The 20,011-nt window shown below is 43.2% G+C and overlaps 1 long non-coding RNA gene across 1 annotated transcript in view; it reads left to right on the top strand.

Annotated features, from left to right (window-relative positions):
• The window catches only part of LOC132668835 (uncharacterized), a 55,569-nt gene extending 40,905 nt beyond the window's left edge, over positions 1–14,664 (top strand). Inside the window, exon 3 of the long non-coding RNA XR_009605818.3 lies at positions 12,327–14,664. This is a non-coding gene — a long non-coding RNA (uncharacterized LOC132668835). The remainder of the gene's footprint in view (positions 1–12,326) is intronic.
• The last annotated feature ends 5,347 nt before the right edge of the window (positions 14,665–20,011 follow it).

Here is a 20,011-nt window from a genome sequence, read left to right as displayed (position 1 = left end):
AAAAATAAATAAACATTAAAGAGAGAGAGAAAGAGAGAGAGAGAGAGAGAGAGAGAGAGAGAGAGTGTGTGTGTGTGTGTGTGTGTGTGTGTGTGTGTGTGTGTTCAAGCCTAAAGATGAGTATACTAAGCGGAAAGAGATCCTAAGATCCACAGCTCGTCTCGACTTATCCATTCACTCCAGGCTTTCCTTGATGGACTGGGAACACAGTTCCTAAGTCAGAACAAACCCAGGCCACTTTTCTTCTCAGGCACATGGGAGGAGGAGAAGGTGAATTATCAAAAACTTGCCAGTATAAAGGAGGGCGATTCATCCTTCACCCTGTGACCCTGCATTTGGCCCATCCATACTGGCATGCCTCCTGCTTGGAGGCAGAGCCTGGGACAGAGGGCCTTGTACCTCTCCCTGGAGTCTAGCGGCTGTGGATGAACGGAAAATGTTTCTTGTCTTTCCAGGTATCCCGTGGTTCCCCGAGAATTGGGCACCATGGCTTCCCGCCTTTGTCACTTCACCATGCTTGTGATTGAATGATTTTCTATCTCCACTTCTATCTCATGGCTTCTCCCTCTTACCCCTCCCAAGCATTGACTCTCACTGGGTCACAGCTTCATTCCAGGCACCCCTGTCTGCCCCGTGGCCTCTTCTGCCTGGAGACTGCCACCTCATTGCTTCTGCTCCCTGCCTCTTCTCTGTGTTTCTGTCCACCTGCAGGCCACTCTGCTCTCTGGGTTTGTCTCTTAGATCCAAGCATCCCAAAGAAGCTGTCATTAGATCTGTTAATCACTCCTTATATAGAGGGCCCTGCCCCCAAGGCCTTGGGTCTGTGGCCACCTGGCTCAGGGGGGCTAAAATGTGGCAAACAGACAGAACTAATGGGTTCCACTTGGACCCAACATTTCAGACTCAAATTGTACAAGCCTAAGCATGTCAGCTTTACTCCCTATTCATTGCTTCTTCCGTGTGCCGGAACTCAGTGAGTATTCTGTTTTGCTATAGTGATCTGATCTTCAAAATGAAGTCCTCCCTCTGTCCCAGTCCCCCAACTTCATCTGTCTTCACTCTTTCTGTACCACAGCCATCTGAACTTCTCAGTACATAATTCTTGAGATGAACTCAGCTCTTCCTACCCTCTGGCCAATGCTCTTTCCTTTCAGCCACACTCCATACAAGGGGGCTTTGTTTGGACTTCTCTGTCTCTACTCGTATTTTCTTTTCCCTACAAGAGCCCAATCTGGAATGCTTTAACATCCTCATCTACTGGACTATGAACCTTTCTGAGAAGAAATGATGATTTAGTGATCTTTGGGGCTTGCTCAGAATGGATGTTCATGAGTATTCAAGACCAGCTCAGCAATGACCCTCAAACATCCTTCCCCCAGAGCTCAGGACATGCAGTCCCCCATCCCCTGGTCCAGCAGTTCATCTTGAGGAGATGTGCAGAAATGAGGGTCCTGGCAGTAGCCTGGTGGGATCCTCCAGTCCTTCCCCTGTACCAAGACTGCTCTCGGTGTGAATGGATCTGAAGGCTTGACCCCGAGAGCACTTCTCTCCAGAGAGTGGCAAGAGCTGAGAGAACACAGTTGTGGTCTTGATGGTCCTTTGCCTGGCCTGCCGGGGGCTGTAGGCTGCCTGGTTGCTTTAAGTGCCTCTCTGTGGAATGAGCTAATTTCTTCTCGCTCTGTTGCATTCGCTCGTGATGCTGCAGGACTCCTAGTCTGGGAGTGACTCAGCTGATTTGCCTTCTGACATACTTGAAGTGGTATGGGGGGAGCAGAATGGTAGGGGGTCAAGCTGGAACCACATTTTGAACCTTATAGTCATGAAAAGGCCTGGCCTCATGCCCACAAGACCATGGAGAGGGCTGGAAAGGTTAGGACCAGGTCCTGAACCTCCCCTGGGAGTATGAGCAGGGCTGGGGGTACTCAGCCAGTTCAGGAAGGACTTAACAGGTTAAGGGTTCTCACTAAAGCCCAGGCTCTGAGACTTTCCCACCAAGCAGGCAGAATTAGTGGTGGGAGTCTAGCTGGCAGATAATACAAAGCAAGAGGTATATCAGACCCTCACAGTAAGATGGAGACAGGAACTAATCTTCACAGAATGTTGGGGAAGGAAGGAAGCAAATTACTCAAAGGAGCAAACTAGAGAGAGAGTTAAAGCAGGAACCAGCCCTGTGAGTCTGGGCATAGGCTGGCTTAGGGGGAGAGACCTCAGGATCAGAACCACTGTCATTCATTCCCCACCCTGTGCTGCACCCTGAAGATGCAGACATGACTGAGTATGATTCCTGGCATAGAGGGAAGCCCTGTTTGAATGTGGTGGGGAAGCCAGGCACATAACAAACTACAGTAACACTCCGTCAAAGCTATGGCAAAGGTCAGCACAGGTGCTGTGTAGCACAGAAAAAGAGGACCTAACTCTGACTCTTTGGTAAGAGGGTCTAGAGATCCTTCATAGTGGAAGGAGAATCTGAGTGTCCTTAAAAATGGATGGGAAGGTCTGAGGGTCCTTCATAGTAAAGGGGAGACAATGGAAGGTCCTTCACACTAGAGGAGAAGGTCTGGGGGTCCTTCACAGTAGAGGTGAGTTCGTATTTGAAGGATGTAAAAGTATTTACTAAGTGGAAAAGGGAAGCCTGTGTACTGGCATGAAGTATGTCACAGCTGAGCCTGTTGGGTGCTACAGGTCATTAGATGGGACGGGTACACTGGGTGTGTATGAGAGTGTGGCGGGAAATGTTGCAGATATTGATGAGAGGCAGAAGATAGGGCTGTGCTCCTGATTTTGGTGATCCTACCTACTAGTAATATGGATTCTCACCCCATAGCTTTAATGTCTGACTCAACCAAATTACAAATCTTCCTCTTAAAGGAGAAGAAATGGGTGATAGCCTGCTCCTGTTTAGTATGAGTTCCTTTCTTCTTTTAAGCATAGGAGTCTGACTTGGCCTTGCCTCAGGGAAACAGGGAAGCTAAGGCAAGCAAGGAAAGAAATTGCAACTCAGTGGGCACTCAGATGTCCAGGACTCAACCCCAAACACACAACATGCTAGAAAAAGGACAGTATATGATTAATGTTTGTCTATCTATGACTTCTGCCCAATTTGTGTTGCTTTAAGAATGAGCTGGGACTAACCCTGCAGCAGGGTCCCCAGGTATTGGAGCAGGTTAGAGATTAGGTGATGGTCAGAAGAGCCGGGAGGCACTTCTAAAAAGGCACTTGCATGACTATGAGGTTCAAATAATCGTTACTAGCTATGTGCTCTTGAGTAAGTTACCCAGTCTGTCTGAGTCATTGGGTCCTCAGCTGTGAAATAGGGATTACAGCGCCTATTTCCTAGGATTGTTGTGAGAGTAAGTGAGATAACTTGTATGAAGGAATCTGGCACACAGTGAGTATTCTGCTTCTCCTCCATGACCCTGTCTCAAGACACCCAAGGAAGAGGGAAAGCTTTATTCAACACATATAAAGGGATACCTGAGTATCTATATAAAGAGTTTATTTATTTATTTATTTATTAATTAATTAATTTATTTATTTAGAGAGCATGCATGCACATGTGTGTGTACGAGCAGAGGAGGGACAGAGAGAGAGAGAGAGAGAGAGAGAGAGAGAGAGAGAGAGAGAATCTTAAATAGGCTCCATGCCCAGCACAGAACCCAATGCAGGGCTCCATGGAGGCTCGATCCCATGACTGTGAGATTATGACCTGAGCCAAAATCAAAAGTCAGATGCTCAACTGACTGAGCACCCAGGTGCCCCAAGAGCTCTTTTAAATCAATAAGAGAAAGGATACTCCTATAGAAAAATAGGCATAAGATAGAAGCAATTAATAAATGGCTACAGTAATGGCTATTACAAATACAATACCATATACACACAAATACACAGCCATGCATACACACTTCATTAACCAAAAAAGGCAAATGGAAACAAAGGGGGAAAAATGCAAATGATAACAGTAATAAAATATCATTTCCACTTAGGTTGACAAAGTTTATAAACTATTTACTCATAACCGCAATGTGCTTCCATTCACAGTTTATAAACCACTTGTATTCTTTTTATTTTTTTTTTTTATTTAAAAAAAAATTTTTTTTTTAACGTTTATTTATTTTTGAGACAGAGAGAGACAAAGCATGAACGGGGGAGGGTCAGAGAGAGGGAGATACAGAATCTGAAACAGGCTCCAGGCTCTGAGCTGTCAGCACAGAGCCCGACGCGGGGCTCGAACTCACGGACCACAAGATCATGACCTGAGCCGAAGTCGGCTGCTCAACCGACTGAGCCACCCAGGTGCCCCACTTGTATTCTTTTTATATAAACTACCTATTCATACCTTTTGCCCATTTTTCTGTTATAGTGTTGCTCTTTATCTTATTGGCTCATAAAGGCTATTTATATATTAAATTTTAACTTTTTATTTGCCATATGTGTTACACATACTTTTCTAGTTTGTTGTCTTTTGACTTGTGTATGGTATTTTGGCTGTATAGAAGTTTAAAAATCTATAAGTGGTCAAAATCATCAATGAATGTTTACTTTCTAGCATGGCAAAGAGGATAAAGTTTCACAATACACAACATGGGAGAGGCTGTCCCCAATATGAGATTGTTGGCTTAGGTAGCATGGACTGAAACCACTTTACATTTAGGTTTTTTATGTCTCGCTGTTCTGACTGGAATTTTCTCATTATATAGTCTTCCTATGTAGACTTGGCTTCCAACATAGGTGTGAATCCAGGGAGAAAATGCACTTATCACACAGACTTGAGTGTTCTAGTCTTCTCAAACTTGCATTTCTCATTGAAGATTAATTGACTGTGATCTGGTTTATACAATGGTCTAATGAGTTTGGTTAGTGTGAGTCTGCCTTAATCTCAGTGCTGACAAAATTGGGTTCCTAAGCTATATATAAGTCCAAGAGTTGGACTCTGGGTTGTGCTAATATATCCAGAACTTTTTTTAAGTTTATTTATTTACTTATTTTTACAGAGAGAGAGAAAGAGAGAGAGAGAGAGAGACAGAGAGAGAGAGAGAAGGCAGAGAGAGGAGAGAGAGAGAACCCCAAGCAGGTTCCATACTATCAGCATGGACCCCAATGCGGGACTTGCACCCATAAACCATGAGATCGTGACTGGAGCTGAAGTCAAGAGTCAGATGCTTAACCGACCAAGCCACCCAGGCACCTCACCTCCATCCAGAACTTTTTGAGAAATGTCAATCTCACCACTTTTTCTTGGAGATAATTCCCAGCATTTCCATGGCTATGCAAGTATCTTTCTCAGTAATAAGTGGTGGAGGTGATAATAACTGATAATAATTAATAATCATACCTACCCCATAATTAAGTACTTTTTAGGTGCCTGGGACTCTTCTTGGTGTGTATAATGGACTATTTAACAGCTACATTTCAACATAATATAAACAGTTTCTAATTTACAGGTGAAGGAAAAGGGGTGCAGAGAGACAGAGTAACTTGACAAAAAGTTACAAAGTCAGAAGGTAGTGCTGCTAGTGTTTGAATCCGGGACCATCTGCTTTCCTCTGTGCTTCTGTTTGTAATAGTGGATTATGATCCTGTCTTGAAATCTCCCTTTAGCTTAGAGATCCTCACTGTTACCTAATCATTCCACTAACTACACCAAAAATAAGTTGATAAACTTTTTTCCCACTAATTTCTTCATTTCTTTCTGAATTTTCAAATCTCCAGCACTAACTCACACATAGGAGCACCCTGTGGGTGACACATAGGGAACTCCTGCCAAATCCCTCTTCCCGGGAAATATGGGCATCCATTCTTCCACTGTCGTCATGGCTGCTGTGTCAAATTTAAAATATAAAGGGTTTCTTGTGCATTGTCTTCCAGCCAGAAGCAGCAGCAATAGGCTGACACATTCCATATGAGGCCTTAGGCCTCCAGGAAAATGTCTTTCCTTTAGTGTTTTTTAAAGTATTGATTTAGCTTTTTATTTTCTGACTGAATATAGAACTTTACCAGTTTCAGGTGGCTTAGTAATGTTCAGATAACTAAAATTGACCAGTCTATAATTGAATTGAGTTATTTGGAGGATATAAAAATACTGTGCAATTTTGTTTTATGTAGTGCTATTTTTATGAGGGCTAGAAATAATGTTCGGTAGACAGAAAAGTGGAAAACAGAAAGGGAGACTGCATTGTGCCACAGGAAGAAACAAGAGAGAGAAACCTGGAGAGAAAGAAGGGGAATTAATAATTGATTATCACTTACTATTGCCAGTAACCGTGCTAGATCCATCCTTTATATCATCCTGTTTATTAATCTCCACAACTATCTGGGAATGTAGATTTATTGCATCCATTTTGTGGATTAGCAAACAGGCTCAGAAAGGTTAAGTAACTTGCTCAAGGGCACACAGCTGAGAGCGTTCATGCAGAGCTGGGATTTGAGGGCAGTTCTTTTGGACCCTCAGTGCACTAGGCCCAGAAAGGAAGAAAAGACCACAAACCTCCAACCTCAGCCTAGCAGAGACCTGAAAAGGTCAAAGTGAAACTAAATGGGAGACCAGAGAAAAGAAGGATGATTACAGTGACAGAAGAGTTTGTGATAGCTGTTAGTAAGTGGTGTAGCCTCTGTATCTACCCGCCTGGAGCAGGGCAGGAGCAGGTGGCTGGAGCTGGCCCTGATGTTGGTCAGGGTGAGGATGGCTGGAGGGCCTCATCCAGTCAGAGAGGTTTCTGGTTCCAGTACAGCTGAGAGTCTGAGCCACTGAATTAAGGCAAAGAGACAGGGTATCTGGCCTCTCCAGGACAGTAGGGACACTGAGTTCAAGGGGATGACTCCTCCCTGTTGGAGGAGCACTCTCCTTGTCAAAGTCTTACATCAGTAAATCAAGACTTAGTCACCATGGTATCAGTAATGCCCCAGCAACCCATCAAGATCTTTCCTGATGATTTGAGTGAGAAAGCCACAGGGAGGTTTCAATACATTCAAAACAACAACAACAACAACAACCCTTACAAAAAACACACTTTCTATGTGCCAGACATGACTTAAGTGATGGGGACCAAATGGCATGCCAAAATACTTTGATCCCTGGTCTTTGGAGCTACAGTCTGGTGAGGGAGACAGATACTAATCACGGGGTCATACAAATAAATATAAAACTGAAATTTTAGCAAGTGCTCATAGGGAAAGTTACACAATACTATAAGGTAAGTCTTCCCTGAGAAAGCAACGCTTAGGGGCACCTGGGTGGCTCAATCGGTTAAGCACCCAACTTTGGCTCAGGTCGGGATCTCATGGTTTGTGAGTTTGAGTCTGACATCGGGCTTTGCACTGACATTGCACAGCCTGCTTGAGATTCTCTCTCTCCTTCCCTCCCTCTCTCTCTCTCTCTCTCTCTCTCTCTGCCCCTCCCCTACTTCACTTTTTCTCTCTCTCAAAATAAATAATAAACTTTAAAAAAGGAAATCAATGCTTATGCTGTGATGTAAGGAATAAGTAGAGTTAACTACTTGAAAGAAGAGTATTATATTCCAGATAAAGAAGTCATTAAGTGCAAAGGTCCCTTGCTTTAAAATGGTTCATCCTGGAAGGTGGAGGATTAGTGCAGAATCAGAGCTTTGCACACTTTTTACATTCCATCTGAATGTCTCCTTTCCTAACTGGTCAACAAGTCCACATTTCAAGTTGAAGATCATGTTTCTGTCTTTATGCATAAGATACTTTTCATTTATTCATGCATGCATGCAAGTACCCATCTATCCAATCAGACCTCCACCCAAGTATCTATTTATCTATTCATTCATTACCTATTCATATATCCATTTAGTCATCCATCAAACCAATTATCAATCCACATGTCTATCTACCCATCCACCACACAAACACCCATCAACCCATGTATCTATACATCTACACACATTTTATCTCCCCATGTGTTTATATATCCATTTATCTATCACCCACCTGCCTATTCATCCAGTCATTTACCCACATATCCATTTATTCATTTATCCATTCATGTATCCATTTACTCATCTATCCCTCTGCAACATAATAAGAAATATGTTTGGTCTCTACCCCCAGTTCCTGACACAGAGCTCTGAAAACCTTTGTAATTTCCTGAGTGATGGGAGTGATAGAATTGTCTTACACAGAGCTCCTAAATCCCTTGGAATTTCCTGGGTGGTAAGAGCACCATTTGTTTTAATGACGTGACTCTTGGTGGGCTCCTGATAGTTTCAGGGTGGGTATTGGTCACTAGACAGATCAAGCCATAATTAGAAGATTGAAACTTTTGGCCTCACCTCCCCTCATTCTTTGGGGAGAGGATAGGGGCTGGAGATTGAGTTAATAATTAGTCATGCCTATGTAATGAAACTTCCATAAAAATCCCTAAGCCATGAGGTTTGAGAGGCTCTGGGTTGGTGAATCCATCCATATACCAGGAGGGTGGATGCCCTGAACTACCACAGGGACAGAAGCTCCTGCACTTGAAACCCTTCCAGAACTTGCCCTCTGTTCCTTTCCATCTGGCTGTTCATTTGTATCCTTATAATAAACTGGTAAATGTAGGTAAAGCATTTCCTTGAGTTCCGTAAGTCATTATAGCAAATTCTCCAACCAGAGGAGAAGGTCATGGGAAGTCCCAATTTGTAGCCAAGTTGGACAGAAGTGTGGATAACTTGGAAACCCACTACTTGTGATTGGCATCTGAAGTGGGGGGCAGTCTTGGAGGGATGAGTCCCTAACATGTGGGATCTGGGCTAACTTCAGGTAGTGTCAGAACTGTTTATTTGAGGAAAACTGCATACATCTGGTGTCGGAAGTGTTATGAGTGGAGAAACAAGTCCTCTTTTACCTTCCAACCAACCAACCCAACCAACCAACCAACCAACCATTTATTCATGTATCCATTCACCCATTCTTCCACTTACCCATCCATCCATCCATCCGTTCATGTATTCTTCCATTTATCATCCATTCAATCATCCAAGTATTCATCCATCTCCCATCCATTTATTTACTCACTAATGTATTCATCCACTTCCATTGCTGCTGGGACAAACTTAGTGGCTTAAAACAACACAGATTTATGATCTTATACAGATGGTCCCCCACTTAGGATGGTTCAACTTGAGATTTTTCGACTTCACAACGGTGCAAAATCCATATGCATTCGGTAGAAACCATACTTTGAATTTTGAATTGTGATCTTTTCCTGGCTAGCCATATGTGATACTCTCCTCTCTCATGATGCTGGGCAGTGGCAGTGAGCACAGCTCCAGTGAGCCACATGGTTATGAGGGTAAACAACCCATACAACCATTCTGTACCCATACAACCATTCTGTTTTTCACTTTCAGTATTCAATACATTGTATGAGTTATTCAACACTTTATTATAAAAGAGACTTTGTGTCAGATGTTTTTGCCCAACAGTAGGCTAATGCAAGTGTTCTGAACATGTTTAAGGTAGGCTAGGCTAAGCTATGTTGTTCGGTAGGTTAGGTGTATTAAATGCACTTTTGACCTATGGTATTTTCAACTTAATGATGGGTTTATCAGGATGTAACCCCATTCTAAGTTGAGGAAGAACTGTAGTTCTGGAATCCAGAAGTCCAAAATGAGTCTTAAGGGGTTAAAATGAAAATGTTGGCAGAGTTGTAGTCCTTTTGGGAAGGATCAGTTTCCTTGCCTTTTCCAGCTTCTAGAGCCTACCTGTATTCCTGATCTATTTTCTCCTTCCTCCAAGTTTAAAACCAGCATCTACATGAATCTTTAAATTTTCAAATCTTCAAAGTTTAAAACCAGCATCTATGCACGTCTTCAAATTTCCCTCTGAATATGTTCCTTCTGCTTTGCTCTTATTAAAATATTTTTTACTACATTGGGCCCATCCAGATAATCCAGGATAATCTTCCCACTTCAAGGTCAGTTGATTAGTCAACTTAATTTCCATTTGCCACATAATCTAACATATTCACAAATTTTAGGGATTAAGGCATAGACATTTTGGGGACCATTATTCTTCTTTCCATATCATCCACCATCCATGTATTCATCCATCCAATTCATTCATTAGTTCATCTTTATGTTCATATGCCAATTCATAAATTTGGTCATCCATTGACTCATCTATTTATGTATCTATGTATCCATGTATCTATTTATCTATCTATCACCTATCAACCTCTCCATCCATCCATCCATCCATCCATCCATCCAATTGTCCATTTATTTATTCATTCATCCAACTAATCATTCACTTTCCCACCACTCAATCTGTCATATCAAACATACATCATAATTTCATTATTTCCATTTATCCATTCAACATCCATTCGCCTACCAGCCATTCATACATCAATTTATCTACCTATCCAACCATCCATCTCATCATTCATGAACTACCCTTATCTACCTTGCCTCTGACCTTTTAATTAACTAAACAGTACCCTTTCAAGACCCCCCCCCCCCACACACACACACCACACTTTAAGCCTAATTACCAAAACAGATCATCCTATCTGATAATTTGTTCTCAACCACCTCTTTTTCTGATCCTAACTCCAAATGAGTTGGAGCTCCTGGATCCTAAACCTCTCTCTCAGTTTTGCCTGTAGTAATTTGTACTGGCTGCATGCCAGTGAGCCTTCTTGTAATCTTAGTTACTTTATGGAGCCCTGCCTGTGTTGACTCTGTGTTGACCCTGATCTGGCCTTCTCCTGGTTATGCCCAGAAGGAGTGAGGAGAATAAGCAAACCTGCAGTATGTGTGTGTGCATGGGGAAGGTTCTGGATTAGAGCTGTGTGTCTCAGTGTGTTTTCTCTGCTCTACTATCCCTGCTCCCAATAAAGAGGTTTGGATGAAACCTATACTCTTCACAATCTAGGTTGATTTTCTCCCCCACAGGGAAATAAGACAACTAGTACTAAAAATATTTGTGGTGTAATGGTCAAAAAAGCATTTTGAAAATATGAAAAAAGTCATTTAAAAATCTCAAAAATTGCCATTAGGTAAGGAAAAACTAAATAAATATGGCAAACTTTATTTTTAACACGTTTTGTTTCCCCCTCAGACTTTCCCCCCACAGATACTACTAATAAGGTAAGAAAGCATGTATTACTGGAGCAAAAGTTGTAATAATGACAATAATTACAAGATCACTATTCACTCATAAACACCACCACAATGTATAGTTGTCAGACTGATAATGGTCTCTCATCACAGGCAAAGACATAGATAAGGTAGACTGCAGGCTGTGTGACATTCCCAGCACTCAGCTGAAACACCACCCCATGCTCTGTTGCTCAGGAGAGCACATCGGAATACAAATGAATGGGAGTGACACTATTATAAGAGTGCCTGCTCCCATTTATTTATTTTCTAAAAGGTATCTCGTTGGACTAATGTACTTTATGTAGCATCAGTGACAAGATACTTGCCATGTCCATCATGATTGACCATGTCAAGACACGACCACTGAGAACCATGACTAAATGATGGATTCCTATATGTTTAAGGCTGAAAATCCACGATGGGCACAACTGGAATTACATTGTTTGATCAAGTCTTGGTAGACTGGCTCCTGTCCTGCAGATACCATGAATTCGTTGAGTGAGCAGACGTGTTGGTACATCTTCATGGCGCTCAAAACTGGCCCTTTGAGGGCACGGTCTACACTTTTTCAAAAACTGTAAGGAAGACTTGATGGAAATTGTGCTCGCAAAGTCTTGGCCAGAAGAATATTTCAGAAATGAATGAAGAGGGGAATTCTCTGGCAATTCTCTATGACAGATTGACAGTCTGGTGTGGCAAGATATCACTTCTTAGCAGATGGATGATTCTAGGGCCCTGAATCACAAGATTTTGAATGCACTGACATTCCAACACTAAGAGGTCACTGGTTTATGAATATGGGCTCTGGCTATCACCAAGACAGGTGCAAATTGTACATTAAGGGTTTATACTTTAATGTCTCTTGTATGAAACACTACTTGAAATCCCTCAACAATAATTCTTAGGTTTATGCCAAAGCTCTTTCACATGCTACACCTCATTTGATCCTTACAACAACTCTGAGAAATTGCATAGACAGGGCATATCCCCATTGTATAGATGAAATGACTACATCTAGAAAGTTGATGTCCAGAGATGGCAAAACAATTTTCATGCTGTGAGCCATTCCTAGCTGGCGGTGTTCAGGATAGGTGGGGACGATATAAGGATGCCTACCATGCTTCTCCTCAGCAAAAACATGGAAACTAATTAGTAAAAAAAAAACTGTAGTGCTTTCTTCCCAGAGTGTAAAACAGTGATGCTTCTTTTATTGTTAATTTGCAGGTGGTAGTCTCTCTGAGTCGGTCAGTTATGCTGATGGCAGAATTGAGTTCATGAGGAAAAGGATTCCACTGCAACTTGAAGCTTTGTGAAAAGCCTCGGCTTAAGCAGGTTTTTATGGCTAAAATTATCTGTCGCTGCAGGAAAGTACACTGCTGAGTGAGAATGAAGGATTTATGGAATTGTTTCGGGGTAGGGTGGCCAATGTTTTAAAAAATACCTGCCCAAGAACATTTGAGGTGTGACTTTTCATAAATCATAGTTACTAAGAGTGAGCCCAGTCATTTATATGTATAAACTCAGATAAAAAAAATAGTAGTGGGCGCCTGGGTGACTCAGTCGGTTGAGCGTCCGACTTCGGCTCAGGTCATGATCTTGTGGTCTGTGGGTTGAAGCCCCGTGTCGGGCTCTGTGCTGACAGCTCAGAGCATGGAGCCTGCTTTGGATTCTGTGTCTCCCTTTCTCTCTGCCCCTCCCCTGCTCATGCTCTGTCTCTCTCTCCGTCAAAAATAAACATTAACAAAAAAAATAGTAGTAGTGTTATATATGAGTGAAAGAGCTCCGCAGCACTTTAAGAGTTAAACCAGGTTAAATCATAAGAGATGGAAGCCATCTATTACCAGAAGCAATTTTAAAAGACAAAATGTCCCCCAGGTCAAAGGCAAGAAGAATAGAGATTGACTTCAGTCGAATCAGTGGAATTAGTGTGTTTCAAAAAGAGCAAGTCAACAGAAGGGGGAAGGTCTACACAGTACAGGGGATGAGAGCCAGAGGAAAGGATATAATAATAATGTAGTAATTAACAGTTTGTTGAGCAGTTACCATGTGGTAAGTAGTTTGAATGAATCATTTAATCCCTACAACAGCCCTGTTATCGAAATCAAAAAACTTCACTAGTGGTTAAATCTGGGATTTGAACCAGATCTGTCGGCCTCCAAAGCCTGTGGGCTTAACTATTCTTATCCAGTTTTGTCCTGGGTAAGGGTGCTTTTGGCAAGCCAGGACACTGCCATTGGCTACACACATTCTTTCATTTCCTCTTTGGGAGTTACCTCCACACACCATGGGTCACTGTTTGGAATCTCCTCACTGGCAAATCAAAGACATAATTTGAGCTATAAGGGAGAATAGAGTTGACATTGTCCACTCTCCTCCTCTTACAGATGGTGTCCATAACTTTATTTTTGTAGACTGCCATGAACCCCTCTCCCCCAGCTCTGGGGAATGAGGTCCATGATCTAGCAGGGGAATTCCATTTTTATCTGTGAGATGTGATTCTAAAGGAATGCAGTTGATTTTCTTGTGTGGTTTGTTATGTTATTCATGGTTTAATCAGAAAATTAAAAACTCTGAGAGGTTAAAACATAAGGACTTTATCTGAGGACAAACAGGCCCAGGACCAGCACACCTGTAAACTGGCTCAGAATTGTTTGCAAGGGCAGCATTATTAGAAATAAGCACATGGCCTCCAAGGATATTACTTTGAAGGGCAAAATTCATGGAGGTGATAAGTCTTGGCATACTTCCACTTTCCTGACCTTGACCACTTTCCTGGCAGATACTTCCAGCATAGATTCTCAATGGCACCATGTGCCCCTCCTTTATGGGACTCACCCCTGGTGTAATGTTACATTCGTTTGCACGATTATTTGACTAATGCCTGTCTCCTCCATAGACTGCACGAGCTCCACAAGAACTGAGTTTGTTCTGAATTTTATTCATCATTGTATCCCTGGCACCTGGTACAATGCTGTGAAAGTCAGTCATAGGCATTCAGTAAATGTTTTTTCAGTGAATGCGTTCAATTTTCAACATCAGTCTCCTTAAGTATCTACCCAAGAGAAATGAAAACATGTCCACACAAACAATGGTATGTGAATGTTCCTAGCAGTGACATTCGTAATGGCTGCAAAGTGGCAACTATCCAAATGTCCATCAGCTGGTGAGTGGATAACAAAAGGTGGCACATCCATACAGTGGAATACCATTCAGCAATAAAAAAGAAAAACATGTACTACAACATGGATAAACCCCAAAGATATTATGTTAAATGAAATAAGCCAGACACAAAAGACTACACAGTGTACTATTCCATATGTATGAAATTTCTAGAAAAGGTAACACTGCAAAGAAGAAAGCAGACCCATGGCTGCCTTGGCCTGGGGGTAGGAGTGGGGACTGCCTCCATGTGGGAAGAAGGGAACTTTTGCAGGTGATGGAAATGTTCTAAAATTGGATTCTGGTGATGGTTGCACAACTGTATAAATTTACAAAAAATTATAAAACTATACATTTGCAGTGGTGAAGTGTATGGCATGTGAATTATGTCTCAATAAAGCTGTTAAAAGTGTTTACAAAAATCAATGTCCTGATTCATTTTATCCCAACTTATGTTCTATGGAACGTTGTTTCTGTGGGACATTGTGACAGGGACTGCTAGTTGAGAATCTCAACTCTTTGGTGAGAGAACCTCAATTTTTTAAAAATTTGTTTTAACATTTATTTATTTTTGAGACACAGAGACAGAGCGTGAGCAGGGGAGGGGCAGAGAGAGAGGGAGACACAGAGGTGTCAGCACAGAGCCTGACACGGGGCTCGAACTCACGGACCGTGAGATCATGACCTGAGCCGAAGTTACTCAGCCAACTGAGCCACCTGGCGCCCGAGAGAACCTCAATTTTTAATGTGGCACATTTTTAAAAAATAAAATAGGGTAAATAAATAAAATACCGTATATATTTTTTTGCAGCCCTATGTGACCATGTGACCAAGTTGTGGCCAATGAGATGTAAGCAGGAGTGTTGTGTAATTACCAGGAAGCCTGTTTAAGGGACATGACTGAGCTCCACTTTTCCCCTCTTGCCTTTCCTTTTTTCCTTCCAAGGAAATGTGGACTGGTGCTCCAGCAGACATCCTGGACCTTGGGAATGAAACTAAAGATGGTGGTGCAAAAATATTAAAGCTTCCCGTATTTTGGGCACCTGGGCGCCTTAGTGGGCCAGGTGAGCATCTGGCTTCAGCTCAGGTCATGATCTCGTGGTTTGCATGATCTCCCCCACATCAGGCTTGCTGCTGTCAGCATGGAGCCCACTTTGGATCCTCTGTCCCCTCTCTCTGCCTGTCCCCTGCTTGTGCTCTCTAAAAAATAAATGAACATTAAAAAAAAGTAAAGCTTCCCATATTGCTTTTATGCAGGACAAAAACTTTAATTTTATTATGCTTTTTTTCCTGGTATATGTAGCTAAATCTAATCCTAATACCAGTTTTAATAGGCATTAAATGAAAAGAGTGTTCTGTGTCAGATAATTTTGAAAATTATTAAAGTTTAACAGATTTCATTAATGCAAGACCTCTCAGAGTTTTTAATATGCTAATGAGTAACGGCAACCTCCAAGATGGGCTAGAGTATGCACAATTTCCCAAACCAACTTGACCCCAAAACCTCTTTTTATTGGATCATCTCATGGGATGAATGATCTAGGGGCAATGGGAAATGTTGCTTTAAAACATTTACATTTTTGCTCTTCCTTTCTAATTCATCCCCTTTCTAGGCTGAAAGATCTTTCTTAAACATAAATTTGATTATATCACATACCTGTTTAAAATCGTTGAATAATTCCTGTAGGATAAAGTTCAAACTCCTTTATGTAATGAATAAGACCGTTTGCGATCTGGCCCTTGCCTTCTCTCTAGGCTCACCCTAGCAATCTCCTTCTCAGATCATGAACCATTTGCACTGTTGAGAACTGTGCATGTTCTCCCCGGTCTCTTTGATTCTGTAGTGAGTAGAACACTTTCTACCTGCCACCTTGACTGGCATTCTACCTCTGATCCTTTAAGATCAGGCTGACATATTCACTCATTCACACCCATTCATGCTTTGAGCAATTCCTACTATGTATCAGGCAACACACTAGTACTTGGGTTACAAAAACAAATAAACATAATCCCTGCCCTGGAGGGACATCAAATCAAATGAAGTTAGACAAGTGCTGTATTAGTCAGAGTGTGCTAATGGCCGTAACAAACAATCCTCTCATTTCAGTGACTTGACATTAAGAAAGTTTTATTTCTCACTCCTGGCACAGTCCAGTGCAAGTAAGCACAGGGGTTCTGCTCCATGAAGTCTGTCAGGGACCCAGGGTCATTCCATTGCCATTTTGGGGAGCCCCTAAGTCCTCCACTGGATATTTCTGTATCTGGCCAGCAGATGAGGAAAGGAAAAGAATTTGGAGGCTCACACAGGAGGTTTGGGGGGATGCCTAGGAGTGAGATATATCTGTCACTTCTGTCCAGATTCCATTAACCAGAACTTAGTCACATGAACCTACCTGATTACTGAGAAATGTAATTTTGCTATGAACCTAGGAGGAAAATGAAATGGGCTGGTGAAAATAGTCTTTTCTGTGACAGATATATAAATAAGAACAATAGCAAGGCTCATGGTCTAATGGAGGAAACAGACAAGTCAACAGAGGCAGATGGTTAAGAGAGAACATGTCAGGCAGGATGTAACCTGAAGTTACAGAAGTTCTAGAATTGCTGGAAGCCCTTCCTTGGCTCCCCTTCAGAGCCTCCTAAAGATTGCTCTTTTGGGGCCCTCTGTAAATATGGACCTACTAAGTGGCACAGAGAGTTGCACATCATTGTTGCCCCCTCTGTGACAGACCTCCAGGGCTAGTGCTAACCATCTCTTGTCCCGGCAGCTTCTTTGGTACCAGCTCTGCACGGGCTCCATTTGATTTTACACAGCTGTATCCTGATCAATCTTTGCCTCACAACCCTGCTGCAAGCCTCTTAACCCTGAGTTTTGGGACACGGCAAAGCCCCACTTGGCACCTTTGCATGAACAACTGGAGTGGATCTTTATCCAATGGGAGATGAGCTGGTGGATAAATTTCCTTCCTTTCCCTCTCCCATAAGCTATGCTACGACTCCTATTATGTGGCTTCTGAGAGGATAATCCCTTGAGCTGGAGCCATCAGTAATGTGTAGAGGCCAGATGAATAACCATCCTGGTATCAGCTCTTCTCCCTTCCCTACCTGCCTCCTTTTGCTTCCCACTTCTGCCCTATAGAATCAAGCTCTCTATCCTAGAAAACTCAGACTAAGACATGCCCATGAATGGGTGCAGCTAGAAGCCACCCAGAGGTCTCAGTCTCCCCTCCCATGCCTATCTGCAGGTCCCTGGATGCTGCAGAAGTGTTTTTTTGTTTGTTTGTTTTTTAAGATTTATTTATTTGAGGTGCCTGGGTGGTTCAGTTGGTTCGGTGTCCGACTTCAGTTCAGGTCATGATTTCACAGTTCATGAGTTCAGGCCCTGCATCGGGCTCTGTACTGACAGCTCAGACCCTGGATCCTGCTTCGGATTCTGTGTCTCCCTCTCTCCCCGCTCCCCCCCACACTCTGTCTCTCTCTCTCTCTCAAAAATAAACATTAAAAAAAATAAAAAAAGATTTATTTATTTAAGTAATCTCTATACCCAACGTGAGGTTCTAACTCACACCCCCAAGATCAAGAGTTGCATGTTCTACCAACTGAACCAGCCAGGTGCCCTGCTGCAGAAGGGTTTTAAGGATCAGATTCCACTAACCCTGTTCAGTTCTGCAGACCTGACTCTATGAAGGTCAAGCCTACTACCTCTCCTGAGTGGAGCCTCCAGAACCTTCCTTTGCTTGTACCTGTACTATTCATTTGTGGATCAGTTGTGTGTGCCTATTGATTTCTTGTTTGGTAACATAACATTTGTATCTCTATGTTTGACTTCTTTTGTACTACAGACTTTTCTCAAGTTTAAGAACAGGAATTACTGTCTGACTGGTTTGCCTCTCGCCTCCCTCCTGCTCCAACACCTCTCATTGCTGTATTGTATGTGCCTTGCATATACATGCTGCTCCCTCTCTGCCTGGAGTTCCATCCCTCCCTTACCTCGTTTATGTTATTTCATCTTTTGTGAGCGAGGGGCATGATTTTGCAAAGGGAGGGCCACTTGATTCCCATGTAGGATTCACGGTCTGTCTCTGATATAACTCTCTTCCCAGCCCCTTTCGAGAAACTAAAGTGCACAGTCCTGAGCCCCTTGAGCATTCTTGAGAGTTTTAGACCCTTTGATCCTGTGTTGGACTAAAGAGGTTGTGCCTACCAATTACCTGGTCCTGCCTCAGCTTCTGCAGCAGCTTGTTCAGGAGGGCAAGCCCACTGTCCCTGTGAGGCAGGGGGAACGAGCAGCTGTCTACTTGCTTACCAAAAGCTTGACAGGTTGGAGACCCTCAGGATCAATGCGTAAATCTCCATCTTGATCCCAGCTAGATTATGAGCTCCCTGAGGACAGGGATGTTGTCTGCCTTTGTGTCTAGGACAACACCTGGAACACAGTTAGTTGGTGCTTAATAAATATTTTTTTAAGGAAGGAATAAAGACGAGGAAGGAAGGATCATGAGGCATCTTGGCCAGTCTTGAGTCAAATGAGAGAAATGTGCACAAGTGAGGTAGACAGGGGTCAGGGGGCTGCTATCTCTGTATTTCCAAACTGGAAAAACCTCTGGCATCTGCCAAGAAGTCAAGAAGTGGTCCTCAGAAAGGAGTTAGGGTCATAGGATGAAAACCATAGGAACACTGAGGCTTCAAAGAAACTAAAAATATCCTCTCTCTGGGGGTGCGGTAAGGCTTGGCTGCATCATTACAGCTACTCCTGACAAAGTCAAGCCATGTTCATCTTAAATGTACCCAACAAACTGTTCTTGGAATCACCAGGACTCAGACCATTCCTACTTTGAGATAAAATGAGCCTCTACAGTCAGAATCCAACCTTTTATTTTTTTTAGTGGGTGCTAAGGAAACACCCATCAGGGGGCAGGCAGGGAGTGAGAGGGACAGGTGACTATCACTGGGTGGGAAGAAGGCCAGTAATGGAATTTAGCCAGGCAGGTGGATAACTCTCCCTCCCTCACTCCATATATTTTCTTCACAGCATTTTCCACTACATGCCCCTGGTATTTATTTATTGTCTTCCTTTCCCCTTAGCATGCCTATTCCACAAGAGCCAGGCCTTTGTCCTATTGACCGCTGTATCCCCTGTCTTAGATCAATGCCTGGCATTTAGTGGATGTGCAAAAATTAGCTGCTAACGAATTAAAAAATATTAAACAATTAGTTGAATCTCTGCAATATGCTGGGCCCTGTCCTTGAGGATGCTACAAGGATAATGGGGGAAATAGGCCTGAACATAAATATACCATAGCTCAACACCTGATTTTTCGGAGGTATATCCAAGGCGCCGCAGGATCCCTGGGGATGAAAACTCCGGGGAGTAGGGGGGCCTTGGGAAGAAGCCCGTCGTGTGCCAAGAATGCCAGGAGTCAGGCGGAGCGGCAGGAGATGCGGCTGGAGACACAGGATGGAGCTCCTTGACTCTTCGCTTGGTTTCTCGGAATCTTTTCCTGACCTGCGGGACCCTCGCCTCTCTTCGCTTCTGTCTGCGGGATCGCGGTCCAAGCGGAATCCCTCTCTGTCGCGGGACCCCAGCCACATCCTCTCCCACCCTGGGAGACGCCAGCCCAGCGTCTGTCAGCCCGCCGGCCAGCTACCTGTGAGACCTCCACCTGCGGGCAGAACCCCCTCCTCGCCCGCGTGCTCCAGGTTCCCGCCCCCTGCCTGCGGAGTGCCGCGTGCAGGACCCCGCCCCGCCC

Source organism: Panthera onca, chromosome A3 (genome assembly GCF_046562875.1).
Source record: "Panthera onca isolate mPanOnc1 chromosome A3, mPanOnc1 haplotype 2, whole genome shotgun sequence".
Classification (NCBI taxonomy): domain Eukaryota; kingdom Metazoa; phylum Chordata; class Mammalia; order Carnivora; family Felidae; genus Panthera; species Panthera onca.
This window is presented reverse-complemented; position numbering and strand designations above follow the sequence as displayed.